We start from the raw sequence: 22,005 nt of genomic DNA on the forward strand, positions 1-22,005 counted from the left end.
GGTGCCATGTCCTGCCTGGAGGAGGCCTCCGGGAAGCTCTGCTGGCTCCCCACTCTTGTTCCTCGTAGGGCATGGCACGGCTCCGCCCCGGTGCCTCCCCATAGCTGTGCCCCCCCTTGAGGGGGCCCGGCGGACTCCCCTCTCGGCCAGAGAGCCCGGCTGGTGAGCTGCTCACCCACAGCTGGCCCAGGAACGTCCGGCACGGACTCTCTGCCGCGGGGAGGGCAGGAGTGCTGCTTCCTCCCGGAGGTGCCCCTGAGCTTCCCCGGCCTGGAGAGCCGCCTGCACTCCCTCTGCGGACTCGATAGCAGGACCGCCCGGGCCGGCGTGCCGGGGGACGGAGGCGAAAGTGCCGGTGCTGGGCAGCGGGGGAGCGGCTCCGGCCGCCGCGGTTCCATGCCTGCCCCCCGAAGGCCTGGCATGTGTTCCGTGGTGACGTCTCATCTCCCCCGAGCTGTCAGCATGCGTCGCGGGACGATTCCCAGCCTCTCTGGCTCCCGGCACTTTAATGCTGTTTAAACAATTACGCACTTGATAAATTTTGACAAGAAGAGATAGAAATAGCCCAGGAGAGTGGAACGGAGTGGAAATGCTCTAAACACATGCCCCCTTTCTCTCACCCGGTTCCCCGGGGGGATTTAGCACAGCCTGCCAACAAAACAAGACAGCCTTGCTCAGATCGGGGTGGAGGAGGGGTGGTCTGGAGGGAGCGCGCCGGCGAGGCAGGAATTAATCCTTCATTCAAATGGTGTGCACTGCTCTCTGGGGGGAGAGGCGCTGCTCTTCTGCTCCTCCGCTTTCCCAGCAAGTTTCGTCTCCAGCGAGGAAGCTGGAGGGCTGGAGCAGCAGAAAGCTGCAGGTCCCCGAGGGTCCACCGCCCAGTCCTGCCGGGCTATTGAAGCCGTTTTGTGGCACAAGCCTGGCCGGCGGCTTGCGCAACCTTGGCTGTGAAAGGGGCAGCTCCTGGGGCTGGCCAGTGGAGCCCTGGGTGCGATCCTGTGCACCCCTGAGCCCACTGAAGTCTCGCAGGACTCGGTGGGGCCTGCTCCTCTGTGGCCCGCGCAGGGCGCCGGGCGCCTGTCCCTGCCCCTGGCAGCATGCACACGACCCTTCCGGCAGCTGAGAGGGAATGCTGCCTGCTTGTGCGGGAGGCCAGTGTCCCACGGGAAGCTGCGCAGCAGGTCGGTTTCACAGCGGGCCGGGGCTTTGGCTAGGAAAGGGTGCCGGAGGGGCTCGGGAGAGTGCCAAGAACCGCTGCGTGGCAGAAGGGTCCTGGGCCAGGTCCGGCGCTCTGAGGCAGGCCCGTGAGGCTCCGGACCAGCTCTGCCGGCATTGCTCAGCCCTGGACTGGCCCTTCCAGTCGGCTTGCAAAGCGGCCTGTGTGCTGCATGGGTGGAAGAGCAGGCTTGGCCTCTGCCTGTGCAGCTTCCCCACCTTCCAAAGCCACGCTTTGCTCCTGGCCGTGCGAGGAAGGGGAGGCGGATCCCCCTAAGGCACCCTGCAAAGGAAGGACAGAGACCCTAGGAGCGAGGGAGTGCTCTCTCTCAGGGCGCCTGCAGCCCTGCAGGGGATCTGCAGCCAAAGCATTCCTGGCAGAGCCAGCTCTAATGACTTCTTTGACCTCCATTTGCAATTGGAAACAGAGGGCCTGGGGTGGGCGGGTGCCGGACGCCTCCTGCGCACTGATGCTCCGGGTGCGTGGACTGTCCGCGTTTCTCTCCAGGGCCTTTTGCAGCGCAGCAGGGCGAGGCGCTTTCACCCCTAATTCTGTGGCTGGGCCGAATGCCCCTCTGCCTCCTCGGAGGGTTGTCAGGCTCTCCCTGTGCCGTGAGCCTGGACAACTCGGCCGTGCAAACGGAAGCAGCCCGAGAGGGAGCTGGGCCTCGTGCAGCAGTGATGCCCCAAGCACCGGGCCCGTCTCCCAGCCAGCCCTGCTGCCACCGGGGGCTCCGGGGCCATGAGCCTGGCCAGGCTGCCTTCCAAGCCCGGGTGTCCTGGCCGCAGCCCACGCCGGCGTGTGGCTTCAGGGTGGTGGGTGCCCCCCCGGTTGCCTGAGGGTGCCAGTTGCTGGGCGCGGGGCAGGTGGCACGCTTGCCCTCAGCTCCTGCTCGGGGCTCCTCTTGGGCAGCAGCTGGCCACGGCGCGGACATGAGGGCCCCTGGGCCGGCCCTGCTCCGGGCTCCTCTCTTGTTCGTGGGCTCCGTGGCAGCGAAGCACAAACCGTTTGGGCTGTGGAGTGGGGGGGGGGGGGCGCCAGGCAGGCAGGGCGGCCTGCTGGGAGATTTGCACCAAAATTTAGACTCGACGCCAGGGGGAGGAAAGCCAGTTGGCGCATTTAAGATTGTTACCACACCCCTTTCCACTCAGAACATGCAGGGCCGTTCCCAGGATCTAAGAGGGCAGTCCTGCGGCATAAAACATGATTCCCAGCTAAAAGCTGCACATGGCCGTTCTCTGAGAGCAGACAGACTAGCTCGGCAGCACTGAAAGGGGCGATTCCCGGGATCGCAGGGGCGGGCAAGGCTATGTGAGGGATGCCCGGTCAGCCGAGGGGCTGCGTCCCCCCGCAGGTGCCGTGGCTCTCCTTTTGCGGGCGGGTCACCAAACCACCGTCGGCCGGCCCTGTCTCGTTCGCTTTCTGTTGGGAAGCGGGAAGGAACGATCGGGGCTGGTTGTGGACCCCCTGGCTGCGCATGGAGATGGAAAACGGGCTCGCGCATCCAGCGGTGTGCAGGCTGCGCCCTGAAGTGCCCCACTACGGACCGGCCGTCCCTAAAAGCAGCCCTGGCAGCGCTCTGTGGGGCCGCTGTTGCATCGGGCAGGAGCCCGTCTCCGGCTCTGATCGAGTCTCCATTCGGCCCCGAGGACCCCGAGAGGCCCTGGGCAGGGGCCTCGGCCTCTGTCGTCCGAGCCCACCCCGGATGCAGCTGTCAGGAGCAGCGCGAGGCCAGGACAGGAGCCCTCGGGGCGCACGCACCGTCAAGATGACTTTGGAAACAGGAATGAGCTCAGAGAGGGGAGCGCCTGGGGGGCCTCGCGGGGCTTCCCGCAGTCCAGCCTGCTCCGGGAAGCGGCGGAAAGGGGAAGACACGCGAGGCCAGCTCGGCGCTCAATAGCGGGACGGCTCCGTGGCCAGGTGGGAACGGCGGGGCCCCTCGGGCACGCTCTTCGCAGTCTCCTCCTGCGGGTGTTAATTGTGCAGACGGGGCCCCCTTTGCGGCGTGGCTGCTTCTCTCCCCTGCTCGTTCAGAACTGTGTGTGAATTTACCCAGACGCCGTTTTCCATGTCAGCCTCCTCGCAGGGTCCTGGCTCCACTTCTGTTTTCCCGCAAGACAAGAGCGATCCGATGGCTACGCCCGCACCCTCATGCGCTTGTGAAAGATGGGGGGATTTTTTAAACAGAAGACTTGAGTTGCCATCCGCAAAAGGTCCTGATCCGCAAAACAAACCGACTTCCAATTCTAACTCATAGACTCTCCATTTGTACAAATGGCAGGTCTGGAAAAAAATGCAGAAAATGTTCCTGGAATAGGCAGAAATCCTCTGCGGTCCTCAGTGGGTGACCAGCGCAGGAATGCCGTGCGAGCCCCTCGGGGGGGGGGGGGGACCAGCTCCTCCTGCCCCAGTCAGGGTTCCTGCAGGGGCTCGGGGCAACGGTGGCTTGCTGGTGCGTGGGGAAGGGGCCCTGCCTGCCTCACACACCAGGGGCCACCACCCTGGCCTCTCCGGGGCGGAAGGGGAAGACTGGGGAAGCAGCCCGAGCCAGGGGTGGCATGTGGGGCAGCCTGCTGAGCTGCCCTCCATGGGTCACTTCAGCCCCACAGGTTTTCCTCGCTCTGTCCAAATGTCAACAGCAAGAAGATCCTTGTGCATGGCGTGTGAGTTGGGGGGTCAGTGGGGGCTCTCGCCTTCCTCCTGGACACTCCTTCTACGGAACACCTTCCAGGAGGAGGCGAGGAAGAAGCCCAGCCATGGTTGCAGAAGCAAGTCCTCAGGATGACAGTGCCACGATGCCCCCAGAGCCTGCTGTCCGGGGCAGGCTTGCCTAGGGGTGATAGCCATGCTCTTCAGGGCGAGCTGCTTATGGCTCCATGAGGACTACATTTGACCCCGACCTCTCCTAAAAGCTCTCCCCGAAACCCGTTTTCAGCCCAGGCCACAACTCCCACAACTGGTTCTGTGCCACGCCTTTCTGGCACTGTTTCCCCCGCCCTGTCACAGGCTTGGTATGGCAAATGGGCTTCTGAGCATGAGCAGAGCTCCCCCCCTCGGAGTGACCGCAGCATGTCCAGCTGTGTGCCTCCAGCTCCCCCCCCCCCGCTCGCCATGCCCCGAGCTCCTTCGGACGCTGTGCGGAGGGGCAGGGCCGCCGAGCAAGCAGCGAGCGAGCGAGCGAGCGCAGGGGAGGTCTGGCTGCCGAGCTGGGCAGCGGCCCAAAGGCGGTTCTGCTCTCTGCACTGCTAATGCGATTACTGGGGGGGGGCAGGAGCCCGCGGGACGGAGCTGCCTCTGAGGCAGCCGCACAGGGGTCACTGGGCAGCGCGGAGGAACATCTGGCCGGCCGGGCCGGGCCGGGCCGGGAAGAGCCGCCAAGGCCCCTCCTGCCTCAGCTCGGGCTTGCGGGGCGCACCTGCAGGAGCCGGGAGAGGCAGGGTCCCTCTGCCTCTCCTCGGCGCTTGCGTGTTCCCCCAGAGCCGGGCTCATGTTCCTGATTGTCCCGCGAAGGCAATGAAAACGCATCAAGGTTACAATCTGCCAAATGGGTAAACAGAACTGCCACGGTCATTGCAAATCTCTAAATGTAAAATAAACATCTAAAAACCTGCAGCCCCGAAAGAGTCTGGCATGAATTTCGGCGTGTATCCCTTGCCGTCCCCTCTGCCACAGACCCTGGGCTTCAGGTCTGCCCTCCGCCCCAAGGTGCGTCAGAGGGGGCCACTTCTGCTTGCGCCGGCAGCTGCTTGGGGGGAAAGTCTGTCTTAGATGCACAGGGATGCGTGCCCAGGGGGCGCAGCAGAGGGGCAGGCCCATAGCAGGAGCATCTCTGGAAGGATACAGCCAGGTTGGAGTCAGTGCAGCGCAGGGCCACAAGGTTGGTGGCCGGTTTGCAGGGGATGCCGTATGAGGCGAGACTGAGGGAACCGGGTCTCTTCAGCCTGGAGGAGAGGAGACTCAGAGGGGGTCTGTTGGCAACATGCAGGTGTGTGAGGGGGTGTCACACAGAGGGGGGCAGAGACCTGTTCTCCCCTGCAGAGGAAGGCAGGACGCGCCCCAGTGGAGCAAAGTGCAGGGAACCCAGGTTCCATTTGAATGCCAGGAAGCACTTCCTGACAGTCGGGACCCCGAGGGCGTGGAATGGGCTTCCCTGGGAGGTGGTTGAGGCCCCGTCGGGGAGGGTGTTCAAGGATAGGCTGGACGTGCGCATGACTGGCATGTTGTGAGCGGAGCCGGGTGGTGCCGGAGGTCAGACTAGATGGCCCGGGGGACCCCTTCTGACTCGCCCTGTTCGTATGGGTGGGGACATGTCCCATCTGGAGCCCTGGGCAAGACTGGCCCGGGTGGCGTGAGCAGCTTCCGACGGCCCCAGGCATCCTGCGCTCGTGGACTCAGGGCAGGCGCGCCCCTTCCCTGGGGTTGCTCGTGAGTAGTGTGCACGGGGCTCTGGCACGCCCTGGGCCGCTCCAGGGCTGTGTGATGTGTGACCCCCACCTGCCCCACGCCCTTCTCAGCCCCCATTCCTGTCTGGAGCTCCCCAGCACTCTGAGGCTGAGCTGGGGCACTGGGGGTGGGGGCGGGGGGAGCAGAGAGGCGTGCTGCAGTGGCCAGGGGGTCACGCAAGACGAAGGGGGGCGGCGGAAGAGAGGGCTGCCCCCCACCGGGGAGCAGCGGACCTGCAGGTTGCCACTGGCACCCAGAGGGGCCTCAGAGTGGGGCCGGGGCACGGGCAGCTCACAGGACCCAAGCGGGGAGGAGGCAGCAAGCTGTCTGCAGGGGGGAGCTGTGCCCCCACTGTCCCTCGCTCCTCGCTCGGGGCCTTCGGGGCCTTTACCTTGGCGTAACCTCTGGGCGGCAACAGTGGAGCGGTGCCTCGACACACGAGGAAATCGTGCTTCCTGCCACGCTTTCCCCGTTTCAAGAAAACTTGTCCGAAGGGCTTGGTAGATGCAGATGTGCCACCAGCGGGTCGCCCCATCTCGGAAAGGTGCTGCGAGGGAGAAATGCCGAGAACACGCTCGCACCTTCCCCCTCAGGCGACCGTCCGGTTCCACCTTGAACCTCTCTGGTGCATTGTGAGCTGCCCAAGGAGTCTCCTGGCACTAAAGCAATAAATAAGCAAGCAAGCAAGCAAATCATCGTGTGGGAGGGGCCCCCACCTCCCCAGGCAGCCGGTCCCGCTGCCGCACTGCTCCGACAGCGAGGAAGCTCTTCCTGATGTCCAGCCCGAACCTGGGTTGTCGCAGCTTGAGCTGGTTATTCCGTGTCCTGCACTCTGGAATCGGCCAGAAGAGATCTTGACCCTCCTCCTTGTGACAGCCTTTGAGGTCCTTCTTATAGGGGGATCTCATGTCCCCCCTCAGCCTTCTCTTCTCAAGGCGGAACATGCCCAGTTTCCTCAGTCTCTCCTCACAGGGCCGCGTTTCCAAACCCTGCGTCATTTTTGGTGCCCTGCCCTGGTCCCTTTCTAATTTACCCGCATCTTTCTTAAATCTTGGTCCTGAGAACTGGACACAGGATTCCAGGTGAGGCCTGACTAGTGAGGAGCACTGGGGAACTATTACTTCTCATGATTTGGAAGTAATGCTTGTATCAGTGCATCCCAAAATAACGGTTACCCTTTTTTCTGTCTGCATCGCACTGTTGGCTCCTCTTTAGCCTGCTGCCCGCAGTCTCTCCAAGGTCGTTTTCCACGCATGCCCCGTCTTGTTTTGATGCATCTGGTTTTCCCCCTGGGTGGAGAACTAGGCATCGGTCCCGGCAGAATTTCCTTCTGCTGCTTCCCGCCCGCCCTGCGGTCTGGTCTCGCTCGCCTAGGCCAGCCGAGATCTTTTGTCTTCCAGAGTGCTGGCTATTCCACCCGGTTTCGTATCATCTGCAAATGTAATTATTGCTCCCTGGACTTCCTCATCCAGCCCATTAATACAGATGCTGAAGGCCAGGCCAGGCGGAGCCGGCGTGCCTCCCTGCCCTGGGAGGCTGTTGCGCAAACGCCTCCCGTCGCGGTGCCCGCTGGATGGCGTGGCAGACTTCCCCAGTGGGATCGGGACCGGGACCGAGGGAGCCGTCGCCCAAGAAGTGGGCGAGGGCCTTTGCTTCTGAGAAACGGGCCGGGGCCAAGAGGCCACCAGGGCGCGCTGACCGTGCTGAGGCCGGGCGTCTTCCGGGGCCCTCGGTCCCGCTGGGCCTGCCCTCCCCGTGAACGTCCCCCTGCCGGGCACCGGCCTCGGGCGCCCCTCTCCCTCGGGCTTGTGGCACCGCCCTTCCTGCCGCCATGGCCCTTCCATCTCAGCCGGTGCTCTCCTGGTTGGGAGGCCCAGTCAGGCCCCCCCCAACACCGTGGTCTTTCTGGGTCCAGCAGAAGTCGGGCTCGCGCAACCACCCCTGAGCGCCTCCGCGTGACGTCGGGGGGGGGGGCAACAGCTGGGAGGGGCGAGCGGCTCAGAGGCAGAAAAGATGGCGGCTGGGGAGGAGGCGCGTCCCCGCGTGGCTTCTTGAAACGGTTCTGGCACCTCGTCATCTTCGTGTTGTTTTGTTTCGCGAAGGCAATTTGCTGCATCATCTTTGGGCAACCTGATCCCGCTTCCACGAGACGAGCTGTCCCAGGCCCTGCGCCAGGAGCTGGTGGAGCTCCAAGCCGGGCCAGTTCCTGCTCGTTAGGCCATCCCCAGAGACGCCCCAGCGCCTCTCTGAAGCTCATCCCAGCCTGCCGTCACTGCCCTGGCGTGGCCTGCCTGGCCGCGGGTGGGCCGGGAGCTGCTGGCAGCCGGCGGGCAGCAGCGGCCCGCCCGCCCGCCTCTCACCCCGCGCGACCCTCTTCTTGCCCCCGCCCCGCCGGCGGATGCCGAGGCACGTCGTTTCCTGGGGGCTGCGGAGGGCAGGGGCGCCGGGGCTGCCGCCGGGGTCAGGCCGGCTCCCCAGCACTCCCCCCTTCCCGCCTGCTTGTGTGGCCTGCTCCCCTCGGGGGAGCCAAGAGACCGGCCGACGCGCCTCTCCTTTCTCCCCCTCTCGGCTCCCCTTGCTTTCTGTGCTGGTTCCCCCTCCGCCTCCTGCTGCCGTCGGAGCCCCCTCCCTGCAACCACAGGAGCAATGGTAGCTCGAGAAACGATGCCGGGGACGGAAAAAGGGATGCCGTCAGGGCTGGTTACAGTTAACTGCGCGTCAGAGCGCTCCTGGGTGAAGACATGAGTGTCCGGGAGGCACTGAAAAGGTTCCACATCCACTGCCTCCTAGATCCCACGGGGAGGATGTTCCAGGGCAGGCACCACCACCAAGAAGGCCCTGCTCCTGAGATGCGGCGTGGCTCTCTTCGGCTGGCCACCGAAGGAGCAGCGAGGCCAGCCAGGGGCGGGGAGAGAGCAGGAGAGCGCAGGACAGGCCACGCTCCTCCACTGCATGCCTCGCCCAGCCCCGCTGCCCCCGTGGCGCAGCTTTCTTGCACTGCTCGCTTGTGGCTTGGGCTCCGCTTCGTTTGCCATGGCCCCCGCCCTTGCAGAGCGTCCCACGGCGAATGGCGCCTGGCAGACCTGCAAGCCGCCCTGTGCGCGACGGTGCGTGCTGTGTGTGAACGCTGATGAGGCACCCCTGATGCTGATGAGCATGCGAACCTGGCGGGACCTCAGCCAAGATTTAGGAGGACTTTGCTGCTGGGGGGGGGGTGCTACCGACAGTGGAGCAGGCACCTTGGAGGGCGGCAGGCCCCCCTTGTCAGAGGCTTGTAAACAGACACTCCGTCCCCGGCCAGAGACGCTCTCCCGGTGGGCTTGCTGCGCTGCCGGGAGGGTGGAGTGATGGCCTTGGAAGTGCCCCCAGCCCCACCCAGGATTCTGGGCGGAAGGCACTCCCACAGGCAGGTGCCCGCTGGACTTCAGGAGCCCTGCGGAGGGCACCCTGCACGGCCCCTCCCTCAGGGAGCCTCGGCCCCCGCCTCAGCACGCTGCCCACCCGTTCCTCCCTCGCAGGCGGAGCCAGCGGGTGAGTGGGGGGCGGCCAGAGGCCGGTGGCAGAAGCGGGAGAGGAGCCTGTCCGGGAAGCTCTTCCCAGGGGATCGTCCGCAGGCCCCCGGCCACGCCTGCATGCAGGCAAAACGGACTAGAGAGGCCCCCCACCCCAACCATAAATTGGCCGGCACCGCTTCTAGAAGCCGGGATTTAAGAGCAAGGACCTCAGTTCATAGAATCGTGCAGTTGGAAGGGGCCCAGCAGGCCATCAGCGTGGCACTGGAGTCTCCCACCCAAATTCAAACAGGCCTGACCCTGCTTCGCTCCCAAGATTAGGTGGGATCACACACTTCAGGCTATGTGAAAGTAAATACATTTTAAGGGGGAGGTGGCAATATTTGACAGCTTGGCTTCAGTTGAGGGGGAAAGGACCAGCTTTCCAGTTACACACGAACTCTTGTGCCCGGAGAAGGGACTGTTCAATGCATGGAGGGCATCATTACTCATTCAGTCCAAAAGGACACCCTTTTAAGTGGGCTTTTCCCGCAGCGCCTAGAAAACTCGGAGGCAGCAACGGGAGCAGCGCAGCGAGAGAGGCAAGGCCGACAGCTCCGTCTCAGGTGGCTTAGCCAAGATCCCTGGTGAGACGAGCTCCGCGATAAACCTCGCCTCCGAGGCGGCGCCAGAGCAGCGAGCGCCCCCATCCCGATTGTCTTGACCTTGAAACATGTGTGGGCAGGCTGGTTCAGGAAGCATCCGGGGAACTGTGGCCTCCAGCTGCTGCTGACACCTTCCCCGCATCCCAGGTCAAACGAAAGGCCGGTGGTGCTTTCGTCCCTCAGCCTAGAATGAAAGCCGGGTGGTTTGGAGGGGTCCCGGCTCCGCACCACCTGCTGCCTCCAGCCTCCTGCACGTGGACTGCAAAGGCCCTCGCGCTTGGCTTTGCTCTCACACGGTGCCAGGAAGGTGGCCTTTTTTGCAAATCTAAAACAAACACCCGCCCAGCCTCCTTCGCAGCAATTCGCAATCCAGCCCCGCTCTTTCCTTCCGCAGTTGGCACTTTCCGCAATTGTAACCTGATAACTCCCTTGTTTGAACTGCGGAGGGGCAGCCAAGCCTCCCCAAAGTGTGTCCAGACCTGCTCTGCCGAGCACGTGCATCACTGGCTCTCCAGCTTGGCACACGCCTCCAGCGGTCCCGGGCCCAGCGCCCGCCTCTGTGCGGGCGTCCCCCACTGTCCCGCAAAGCTGCCCGAGAACCGGCACTGCAGGGAGGGCTTTGCCTGGCAGCCACGAGAAGGAATGTGCTCCGTGAGGATGCGGCGCAACGCACATTCCGGCTCCCCGCCCCCCACCACTGTGGCTGGTTGCATGTGCGAAGGTCCCCCGGCCAAAGAGACACGCACCCCCTTTCCGCACAGTGGGAAGCACATCGTGGGAAGGGGTGAGCCAAGGAGACCGCCCAAGCCCCCCTCGATGCTGCTGGCAGCACAAGCCAAAGGCTGGTGGGCTGTTCCTCTTGTCCCAGAAAGGGGGCTGCACCGCCGCCACCCCCTCCCCCCAGCCTTGGGAGAAGTGCCCTGCTCCTGCGCAGACACACTGGGGCCCCGCTGCCCACGGGCAGGCTCAGGAAGGCCTGGGGCGGGGGGGCATGTCGGCCACCCCGGTGCAAACTGACCCGCCATCTCCACGTGGGACGGGATGGGAGAGACAGGAAGGCCATGGGAAGGCGTGCGGGATGCCGGGATGAGCAACGGGGAAGTGGCCCCATGGGAGGGATGCGGAAAGGAGAGGAGGTGAGCCCACCGGCTCCCCTTCCGCTCGGCGAGAGCTGCCATCTATCGAACGGATGCTCTTTTGCACTGGCCTTTCTGCCAGTGCCGGGCGCATCCTGATGCATGTGCTTGTGGGAAGAGAGGCCCTGAGGTGTGAGTGTCGGTGGGTGGGGGACGGGCGAGCAGGCCCCCTGGAAGCCGAGGCAGGGGGAGTGGGCAGCCCGCAGCAGCTGCGCCCCCACGGCCCCCATGCCAACCCGGCCAGGCGCCTGCCTGGGCGAAATGCAGGACTGTTGCTTCCTGCAGGAAAGGTGGGGATTCACCTTGAGCCAAGGTCGTGCGAACCGCCGGCGTTGGCACGGGAGTCGGTGGCCGCGGGGGAGGCGCCGCGGGGCGGTGGCCGCCACTGCCAGCTCAGCGCCACCGCGGGGCTGTCGGGCTTGGCCGGCGGAGGAGACCGAGCTTCTCGTGAATCGCCGCATTCTGCCAAGCCGTTCAAGGTCGTTAACGAACTCGCAAAGGAGCGTCAGTCGCAGCGCCCAGGAGGGGGCTTCCCGATCACCTTCTGCAGCCGCCTGCGCGAGGGGGCACCAGGAGGGGCCGGGGGCCGGCTGTTGGGTCGCTCCTCGGCCGCGTTGGCCCTCTCAAGGGCCCGGTGAAGCGGCTGCTGGCTGGGGCTGCTGGCAGGGCGGCTCGCAAGAGGCCTCGCTCCGGGCCAGCCCCTCGGCACCCCCAGCCCCGCTCTGGCTGTCCAGCTCGCCCCCCCTGCGCCACTTTCGACAGAGCCGAGTCGTCCTCTCCACGCAGGGGCCCTGGAAGTGGGGCTTTGCCCCCCAGTTCCAGGGACAAGGGTTGGTCGCCTTATTTGCAACACGCTCGCACGGCCCTCCTCCCGAGTCCGTGCTCACAGCAACCGGATGCGCAGGCCGGACTGAGAGCTGGGGCCCCTGAGAGGTTTGGGGCCACGCGAGGGCAGGCAGCTCTCCTCCGTCAGACTGGAGGCCCGAGCCCGGAGCTGGGGAACCGGGGGCTCCTCCAGCGCGCTTGGACTCAGCCCCGGCCCGCACGCCGGCTCCCTCCTCGCTCCAGCTTGTGGCAAGCCCTCCCGCTGTGTCCCCCATGCAGCTGCTGCGTTCGCTCCCCGTGCCGACGGGTTTGTCCGAACAAGGGCCTGTACAGGACGGCATGCTGTTGTGCGTTTCCGGCTCGCCCCACTGAAGCTGGCCCTGCTGGCAGCTGGGCAGGGGTGGCGATCTGGCCCTCGAGGGGCAACCGTACTTCTGGGGGAGATGCGTCTGCTAGGGCCTTAGGCAGAGATGCGCACCTGGTGGGCAGGTCTGGCCGGAGGGGCCCTCCTCCCGTGAGGCGATGACTCCCCCAGCCTTGCTGCCGGGCTCCCCAGTGCAGGAACACCCCCCCCCCGGAGCGGGCGAGGGGCCAGGCAGGGCGCCCTCTTCTGGGAAGGGGCTGGAGCTCCTAGGAACAGGCAGTGCCGAAGAGCGGCCCTTGCCAGGAGACCCTCCCCGGAAGGTCACCGCCAGCCGGTCCCCCCAGGAGGTGGGGCATCCTGCTGCTGCTGCGGCAGAGGCTGGGTTGCCACCTCGCCCAGAGAGTGTGGTGGCCTCGGGAGGAGAAGTAGCTGGCTGCAAAGCCGGATTCCTCGGGAGCAAGGCCCTCCTCCTGCGTGGGACCTCCACCCATGCACTGCAGCCGAGCCCCGGCTGGGGCCGCGGAAGCCCCGCCGCCTGGGCCGTCGGTTGAGGTCTGGTTAGTGCTGGAACCGCATTTTCCTGTCTGCTCCAGCGCCGGCACCCATTTCCGTTCCCACGAAATGGCGCACGGCAGCGAAGGCGGACCGGTGCAGGCTGTAGAGCCCAGCCTGGCCAGTCGCGCAGGGGAACCCCTGAACGCGGGCGCTTGCCCCGGCATGACCACGGCCGTGCCTCCAGGGGGATCCAAAGGGCAAGCAGCTTTGGGGGTTCATATTCGCAAGCTGCTTCCAGCTGTTCCAGTCTTCTGTGAAGCTGACCGGTCAGTTGCCCATTCAGGAGCGGGCGCCTCAAAATTTATTTATTTATTTATTTTCCGATGTATAGCCTGCCTTTTTCCTACAAAGGGCTCAAGGCAGCTTACATCATTCTCGTCCTCCATCTTATCCCCAGAACAACAACCCTGTGAGGTAGGCTGGGCTGAGAGTCTGTGACTGGCCCAGAGTCACCCAGTGGGCCCCATGGCCGCGCAGGGACTCGAACCCGGATCGCCTGAGTCCCAGTCCCAGGCTCGTAACCACTGCACCACAGTGGCTCCCAAAATACAACGGGGAGCCATGTGTGGCCCCCTCTAGATATCCTGAGGACCACAGCCAAGTTGGAGGGACAGGGGATCGGGGGGGGCAGAAGGCCCCACGTCCCTGCGGCTTCGTGTGCCGCACCCCGCGAGCGCTGGCTGCGGCGCCCCTGGGCCTGCCCCGGGAAGTGGGCCGCGCTGCCTGCCCCCCGCTGCCCCGGGCCACTCCTGCTGTGGCCGCCTCTCCGCGGGAGGGGTGGCCAGGGTGAGCAGCCTTGCAGGGCTGCTTGTGGGGGAACACGGGGGCCCCGTCGCTCGCCTGGCAAGTCGGAAGTGCCCCAGGAATGAAACGCGACCGTCCCTGAAGCCTCTGCCGTGAGCGGCAGCCTGGACACACGTCACCGGAAACGGCGACTGCAGCGTCAGCAGCTGCTCCTGTGCTGGGGGGAGCCGCCCCGTGCCCTCCGCTGCTCTTGATCAATTGCAATAGCAGGCCGGCCCCGGGGCTGGGCCAGGAGGGCTCTTCGGAGGCGCCTTTAAGGCTCAGCCTGACCCTGAGCTGCTGCGCTTCTCGCGGCCGGTCAGTGGCACCTCCCCGGGACACGTGGGGTGGCAGGCAGCGGCTGACTCGGCCGGGCCTTCCTCCAGGACGAACATCCATCGGCTGCTCTTCCTCCGGGACAGCGATGGGATTTTGCAGTTCCCAGGGCTGATTTCCCAGAGTCCCAACCTGGGAGGGGCCATCGTCGTGACCTGGTCCAGCCAGTGGTGGCCAAACCCTTGCCCAAGAAGCCACAGCCGAAGGCGGGGCGGGGGAGCCCCAGCCGGGCCGTCCATGGTTGCGTGGCGTGCTGCCTGTGCCACGGGGCGGCCAGGACACGGCCCGTGGCGGGCAGACCTGTGGCTTGTTTGTTTTGAGAACCTCGAAATCCTCCAGCTGCAGCTCGCTGCGAAATGCTGGGGGTCAGAAGAGCACGGGGCTCAAGAAAAGGTGCCTCCGGAAACACGAAGTCATTCATTTCTTTGCAAGGAGCAGAAGCACACGGTTCGTTGCACAGAGCGCCGCTCCCTGTCCCTGCCCCCTGCCTTGCACCTGAACTCCCACCCTCACAGGAACCTGCTTTTTATTTGTGGGGTGGGATATTTTGTTGCTGCTCTTGTCAGACAGGAAGGGGCCAGATCTCCTGAGAATCTGCAGGTGGATTCTCTCCACCCCTGACATAACCAGCCCATCGCCTTCCTGCTGAGACACCGGCCCTGCTTGCTCCTTCAAGGCGGTGCCAGAGGAGGCCTCCTGAATGGAGGGGCCTTGGGGGGCAGCAGAGATGCCAGCTCGCTGCCCTCTCGGGTTGCTCCTTGCACTCCGGGCCCCACCAGGGCAGCCAGTGGCAGTGATGCCAGCGCGGGCTGGAGCCCCCTTCGGGCCAAGGGGCTGCCTGGACTGGCTGGTGCCAGGAGCTGCCCGAATGAGGCCGAAGCGTGCTGGCAGGCTCTCTGCTGAACTCAGGAGCTCAGGAAGAGGCGAAGGCCTCCCCTGGTGGCAAGCAGGGGCGCCCCCTGCAGCCCCCCACTGGGCAGCCTTTGGAGGTGATCCCTTCATCAAGAAGCCACTGGCCAACTTCCTCGTTAGCCACCTGTCGTTACCCCCTCCCCAAACAACTTCCTTTCCTTCGGGCCTTTCCTCATCACCCCCCCTGCTGCAGGCACCCTGACAATAACCCCTCCCCCAGGCCCCCCAGCCGGCTCCTTCCACCCCAGGAGCGCAGGCGGCAGCCGTGGCGAACGAGTGAGGCCGGAGGGACTTTCTCCTATTCTGCCCAGGCAGGAAGCGTCCAGCCAGGTGTGGCTGGACGCAGTGCATGGGGGGGGGGGGGGCTCCCAGCCTTGAACCTTCCTCCGGAAGACTTGCCCAAGTCGGAACCTGGGCGCCTCGTTAGCCAGGGGTGGGAGCTGCAGAGGCCCCTCTGCTCACCTCCCTAGCTTGCCCCTTCCCAGCTTCCCAGCAGCAAACCAAGAAGCAACCCGCCCCACCGTTGCTTCCAGCCGGACACGCCCAGCGGGGGCCGACCAAGGTGGAGAGCGGCCTGGCGACCAGGCCGCTGGAGAAGAAGTGGCCGTGTTTAGCCTGAGGAGAAGGAGCCGAAGGGGAGGGGGGCCGTGCTCTCCACCCCCCCCCCCCAAGGAGCTGCTGTGAGAATAGGAGGGACGGCCACTGCTCCAGGGGGCTGGACCACACGCCTGGACCCAGAGTACCAGGGATCTAGACCACATGGTAGGAAGAACTGCTCGGACCCAGAGCGAGGCTGTGGAGGGGATGGACGAGGCTAGGCAGGGCTTCCAGACGATGTCCAAGAGGCGGGACAGCCCCCCAGCGGAAGCTGCTGCGGCGGATTTCCCACCTTTGCACGGTGCCGACCTGGTGCTCCGAGGGTCCCTGCCAGCCCTCGCAACGCTGTGCCACTTCCACCAGCCACTGCCCCTCGCCTTTACCAGCTTGACCCCGCAGGCAGGAGCGGCTGTGCCCACACTGTGGAAATGGGCACCTGCCTCTGTTCCACTGGCGGAGAGACGGGGCAGCTCTCCTCAGCCGGCGACCTCAGGAAGGCATCGCTGCCGTTCCTCCCCCTCCCCCTGGCAAGGCCAGGGCACCCGGCAGGATCTCGTTTCTGGGAAAGATGCTTCTGGCTCGCCATCACGCACGGGCAATCAGATAAGCAGTAAAGCTCTTCCTCCCATTAAAACAGCGTCTCTAATCTCGCATCGCTTAATATCCTTCGCACTGGGGCACGGCCACAGCTAATTCCTGGGAATTTGCTCTCGCAGGAAGGAGAGGGGAGGAGAAAGCACAGCAAATGGTGGTCCAGGCACTGGCTGGAAGCCCGCCCCCAGCAGGTCCTCCGCGGGAAGGCCCATAACGCAGGTGCCAGGCTGAATTTCCAGTTGAAGGGTTCCAGGCAAGACGGGGAGGGAGGGCCTCTCCATGCCAGGGAGGTCGAGAGATGCTGCCAGTTGGAACTGATGATGACATCATCATCATCATCATCATCATCATCATCATCATCACAGTCACATTTTTATACCGCCCTTAGCCAAAGCTCTCTGGGCGGTTTACAGCAGTAATCATAGAATCATACGCTCAAGTCACCCATCCCAGTTCTGACCAGGCCTGACCCTGCTTAGCTTCCAAGATTAGGCAGGACCGGGCAGTTCGGGGTGCGATGAGACGGACCGGGCCACAGGCGTGGCTTGGTCCTTCGGGCGTCCCGGGTACAGCTAGCCCTGCTTCCGTGGATGGAGGGCAGCTCCGGGCGCAAACGTGGCTCCCGAGTGAGGTGCTTCCCAGGAAGGAAGGGACCGTGCTGCGCTGCTTTCCCTTCAGCGGCGTCTGGGAATGGGGTGCTGGGCAGAGAGGAGCTGTGGCAGACGTGGGCCCCTTGGGCGCCACGTGCAAAGCGGCGGCAGTCAGGTACTCCCAGCTCGCATCTGTCCCGCGCACCCGTCCTCCTGGGGCACCCCCGGCAGCCAGCGCAGCTCACGCCGCTGCCTTGCATCCAGGGGTGGCGCTGGTGGCGGCTCCCCCCTTTGGGGAGGAACCTGGGGGGCTGCTTACCAAATCGCCGCCGTGCCTTCCCTGCGAAGGCAGAGTCTAAGTTCGGCAGAGCACCCGCTGCGGCCCTTCAGCGGTGGGCCAGCTGGATCGGAGCGCCCTTTCCTTGGCGGGGAGGGGGCGTGGAGGCCACTTCCTTCGAGCAGGTGCCCAGAATCCCCCCTGCATTCCAAGCACCTCCACTGGGCTCGCCCCCTGCCACAGGGGTGTTCTGCGGATGCGCTCGGTGCCTGGAGGGGCAAGGGGGATCTGGCGAGGCCTCGCAGGTCTCCATGTGTCTGAGCTCGCTGGCTGCAGGGACGCCAGCAGCCCCGCTCACCAATCTACCGACACTCCAGCCAGGAAGTTGAAATCTGGCAGGTGCAAAGGGATGAATGCTACATTCGAGCATGTACAGAGGGCTCTCCTTTCACCGCAAGCGCCCGTGCACATGCCCAGGGCAGGGAATCGAGGAGCTTCCCCGGGCCTCCCTCCCTCCGAGGCGCTCTCCTCCTGCCAGGCAGCCACGCTGGCTTCAGAGGAGGCGCCTCAGTGCCGCTAAGCCACGCTTTGCGGCTCTTCCGCCTTCTCCCACTTCAGAAGGAAAGAGGAGCAAGTGGTGGGAAAGCATGGGTGGAGATCGGGGGTGGAAGGTCCTCGCAAGGCCCAAGCCCCCCGCCCGGGGGAAAGCGGCGGAGGAAGCAGGGCCTTTGCGTCAGCTGAGCCTTGTCTGGAAGTGCCCAAGGGCCTCCTCGCTTGTCCCCAGCGGCCCCATTCCTCACACCGGAAGAGTCTCGTGCACACGGCCGCAGCGTCCTGAGCGCCCCTTCCAACCCTCCGAATGCCTCCTTGCAAAGAGCTCTGGCTGCTGGCAAGCCCAGGCTGGGCCCCCGGTGGCTCCTGACTGACAGATAAGAACTGCTAACTCGGTTTCAGTGGAGGCGAGAGATGGCCGGAGCAGCCGTGCCGTGCCGTGCGAGCAGCCCGGATCAATTATGCCGACACGGCAAATCCCTTATCGCAGGCGGGCCGCCGGGCCGGCCTCGTGCTGCTGCTCACTGCTCAAAAGTCACTCGCGTCTCCCCAGGAGGGCCCTGCCATGGGCGCTTCAGGAGCTCGGCACTCGGAGTGGCACTGGCCGGGATTGGGGTGCGGCCCCCAGGGCCCGGCGGGGCTACAGCACCCCTGCAGGGGCCCCAGGCAGCCCCCCCCGTCTTCCCTAGCTCCACCCCCTTCCTCTCAACCTTGTGCAGGTTTTCCCCCTTCTCCAAGGCTGGGACATGCCCCCTCGGCCAAGACACTGGCGCGGAATGCCTTGACCTACAGCATGCCGGCAAATGGGCCTCTTAGCCCCGCCTTCTCTGCTCCTGGCCCCACCCACTAGGAGTGTTGCCCCCAGGCTGAGAGGCTCTGCCCCCCCCCCCCCCCCCGCCCCAGAGGGCGGCCGCTCTCGTGGGGTCCCCCAGCCCACACCTGGAATCTTTGGCGTGGCTCATGGGCATTGACTGCACCGCTGTATTCTTGACAGGACGATGGAGCCGCAAGCTGGAGACAGCGGTCTGCCCCAGCCGCGCCCCTTCTCGGTCCCAGGTGCTGTGGGGTGGGACTCCCTCCCCTGCATTCTGGAGCAGGAGAGTCCCTGGGGAGGCAGGGCGAAGGTGTGCCACAGGTGTGGGCAGCTGAGAAACCCTGGCCATCCCTGGGAGAGGAGGGGAGGGGAGAGGAGAGGAGAGAAGCCCCCAGCGCCGCCTCCGACCGCGTCCTTTTAGGGGCACTCTGGCCAACCTCTTGTTAACTGTTCCATTCTGGGCTGCTGCTCTTCCCACCTCCTTTCAGTCCTGATTTCTGGGAAGGGTGCTTGATCTGTGGTGCTTTCAAGCGATGCACTAGCAAAGCTCTCTTCGGGCTGTTTAAGGACCGCTGTTCCTGTAATCGGAATGTCTTTGTGTATAGGGAGACTTCCTTAGTGTTGCACATAAGAGCCTTGGTTATTGGGTGGTATAGAAAAAATAAAGCAAATGATAAATCAAATCTTTTCTCCACCTCCCTTGCACAAGTAGGGCCAGGACGCCGCCTGTCCCCCTCGAGAGGGGAGGGTGGTGGGCGATCCCTGATGGGGCGGCTGAGGCCGTGCTTCTGAGCTCAGCACTGCAGCCCGGAAATCGTGGCCGTGGGCAGCTCGGGCATGCCACGAGCGCCCTGCTCGTGTCCGACTGGCAGCTCTTCCGCTCGCTCACGTGAGCAGCGGGGCGCCTCGCCGGAGACGTGTGATGAGATGTGATGTGATCCGTATTCTCTCTTGGCCTCCCTTGATCTTTGATGCCCTTCTCGACGCTGTGGTGGTGCTTGATGTGGCGCATGAAATTGCGCAAATGATCTTGCCAAGTCCAGGGAATGACCTCGTGGAGAGGCGTTTGGTGCCCGCCCCCACTTTGCTTTGCCGGGAGACTGGGAGGGGCGGGGGACCCGGCTGCCTCCCCCGGCGTGGCAGCCCAGAAGCTGCTCGGGAATCTGTTCCCCTTTCAGCTGGAGATGCCTGGTGGGATCGAACGCGTGTTCCCTGTTTGCCAAGCTCCGCCGTTTATTCATTTCATTTCTGTACCACCCAGCTGCTGAAGCTCTCTGGGCAGTTTAGAACAGTTCATAAAAACCGTGCAAGAAAAATCTTATCAAAATACAAGCAACTTAAAACGAATTAAAAACCTTGCAGCTGCAGCGCATTCCAAGCCAGAAAAGCGCGCAAAGCTTTCTTTGCAGAGCAGAGGTGGCCTTAGAGGAAGCCTCAGCCGCCAGAAAGGCTTCTTACTCGTAGCTGAGGCATCTTTTAGCCTCATCATTTCTCCTGCGTTAATCAATTAGCTACACGTGGGCCCGGCCCACGCCTTTGTGGGTATGGAAAGGCGTGCAGGAGGGCGACAGTGTGAGAAGCCGGGGCCCCATGCTTTGCCCCCGGGGCACCCTCGACGTGGCCGCTTCCCATTCGCTCGGCCGTCAGTGTGTCCCTTGACGCCCAGGCCAGCCAGCCCTGAACTCGGGTTCAAGCTCCAAAAGGGCCCTGCACCCCGTCTGAATCCAGGGCAAGCCTGGGCTGCTTCCAGATGCTTCTGGCCGCGCACCATGCTCTGGGCATCCTTTCACCACCGCCTTCCATTCCCAACCTGGTTGCCTGCAGAAGTGCCGGGCTGGACTTGGGGGGCACCAGGTTGAGGAGGTCGGCGCACCAGCAAACACCACACTGCTAGAGGCCTGACCATCGGAGCACACCAGACACATTCTGCACTTTCTTGCGCAGGCCTCGATGCCTTCCTGTCTCATCAAAACACGGCGGGGCAGCTTTCCCGGCCGATCTGTTAATATCTCAGACACTTCCGTGCGCTCGCTAGGATTTCTGACAACACAGATGGCTCAGCGTCGGCACGCACCAGCAGGCAGCCTGGCACGGGCAGCTGGCCCGCGTGGATTTCAGCCGGCACGTGCAGCAGCGCTGGCGCTTTCCAGAAGGCGGTCCCCCCGGCCAGAAAGCCCCGCGGGCTGCCAGGTGGCCCCTCTCGGGCAGGGACGAGCAATGGGCCCTCCAGCACGGCCCCGGTCCAGCGCAGCGGTGGATGCCTGGGCGTGCAGCGCGGCCTGCCAGTGGCCAGGCATCGCCCCTTGCAGAATTGGCTGGGTGCTCCGCTCCAGACACAGCAGGCCACGGCCGGCTTGAACTGGGCGACGAGGGGCCCTTTGCCCAGGGAAACAGGCCGGAGGAGAGGGGGCCGCTCCTTCCCGCCACTGCGCTCCGGGCCCTGCGCCCCCTGCACGCAAGTGGCGCCAAGCGGTGCAGCTTCCTCGGGGGCTGCCCCGAGCGCGACGTGGCCACAGCCGGTGGCCGGAGCACAGACTCCGGGGAGGCAGGACCCACGTGTGGCACGCGGCCCCGTCCTCCTTGCGGCAGTGCATTTCCCCCTCAGCCCAGCGTCCACGCGTGGTCCAGCCAGCCACGGAGACAACCCCAGGCGACGCTCGTGGGGCGGACCGCCATCCACAGTGCCGCAAAGCAAAACCCACGTCACGTTTCGGAGGCGCGTCAGCTTTCCACCGAGCAGGCAAGTTGCACAGGGAGGTCGTTGCTAAAGCAGCCGCAGATGCTCCAGGCCACTGAATCAAGGGTCTTTCCGAGGGTCTTTCCTGTTCTCATCCTTGGAGTTGCTTGGTCGACCGTAAGAAGCCCCGTTGGCAAATGCTCCTCCCTGGGCCCGACCCTTGCGTGAGCCATGGGGCCTGGGACCGGGGAGCAGAGGCCCGCCAGGGTCCCCTGCTGCCCAGGACCAGCACTGGGCCACGGGAGCACGGGCCGGCCCTTCCTTCAGCCGGAGAAGAAGGAGCCCTTGCTCCTGGCCTACCCCCTGCCGGGAACTCTCAGCCGTGACTGGCAGCGGCTCCTCTGCCTGCTTATTTACTCTGCCCGGTAGCTGAGGCTCCTGGACGTTGCCCTGGGGCTGCAGGACGGAGGGGCAGGCAGAGGGATACTCTGGCCGGCCTGTCTTCACTTTCCAAAGGTTGTGAGCTGCTCTGAGGTGACATGGGAACAGCGGCGGCACTGGGTGTCCCCATGGCCCAAACAGCAAGGTGACCTCCTTTGGCACGCGGAGTCTGCCTCGCGAGGCCCCCCCCAGGGGGCTCCTTGCAGAGCGGTTAATGCTGGAGCCTCTTGCAGGCAGGGGCTCGGGCTCCCCGCCTGACACGAGCACTGCCTTCTCTGGCTGGCAGCGTCTTCCTGGGCCAGGGCTGAGGCGGCACTTCGTCACCAGCTCGTCCAGGCCGTTTCCAGCCGTAGAGGGTGCAAAGTCGGCGGCTCCCACGTCTTGCTCCCCATAACTGCTGACCCGGGGAGCCCTCACCCATGGCGTCCTCACAGCCAAACGCTGCTGGTGCTGAGGTCTCTCCAGAGGGTCCTGGGGGGGACGTTCCGGAGACCTCCCAGGCTGTGGGAACAGGCAGCCTCGCATCCCTCTTCGCCATCCTGCCTGCATCTCATGTCGTCCTGGGGTCTGGTGCATGGGGGGGGGGTCCTCCCGCGTGGCTTTGCTTATGGGACCGTGCTGGCGGCATCCCTTTTAACAGCCCCTACGTGAGGTGCAGCGGGGAGGCCGCCCCAGCCAGGAGCAACACGTTGTAAATCTCCACGAAAACGTGCAAGGAGAAGTGGGGGGGGGGGGGC

General features: G+C 64.7%; 1 protein-coding gene across 2 annotated transcripts in view; it reads left to right on the forward strand.

Annotated features, from left to right (window-relative positions):
- The window catches only part of CNTFR (ciliary neurotrophic factor receptor), a 247,450-nt gene that overhangs the window by 156,709 nt on the left and 68,736 nt on the right, over nucleotides 1-22,005 (forward strand). The window lies entirely within an intron of this gene.

This window comes from Varanus komodoensis, unplaced genomic scaffold (genome assembly GCF_004798865.1).
Source record: "Varanus komodoensis strain SLA01 unplaced genomic scaffold, ASM479886v1 scaffold43, whole genome shotgun sequence".
Taxonomy (NCBI): Eukaryota; Metazoa; Chordata; class Lepidosauria; order Squamata; family Varanidae; genus Varanus; species Varanus komodoensis.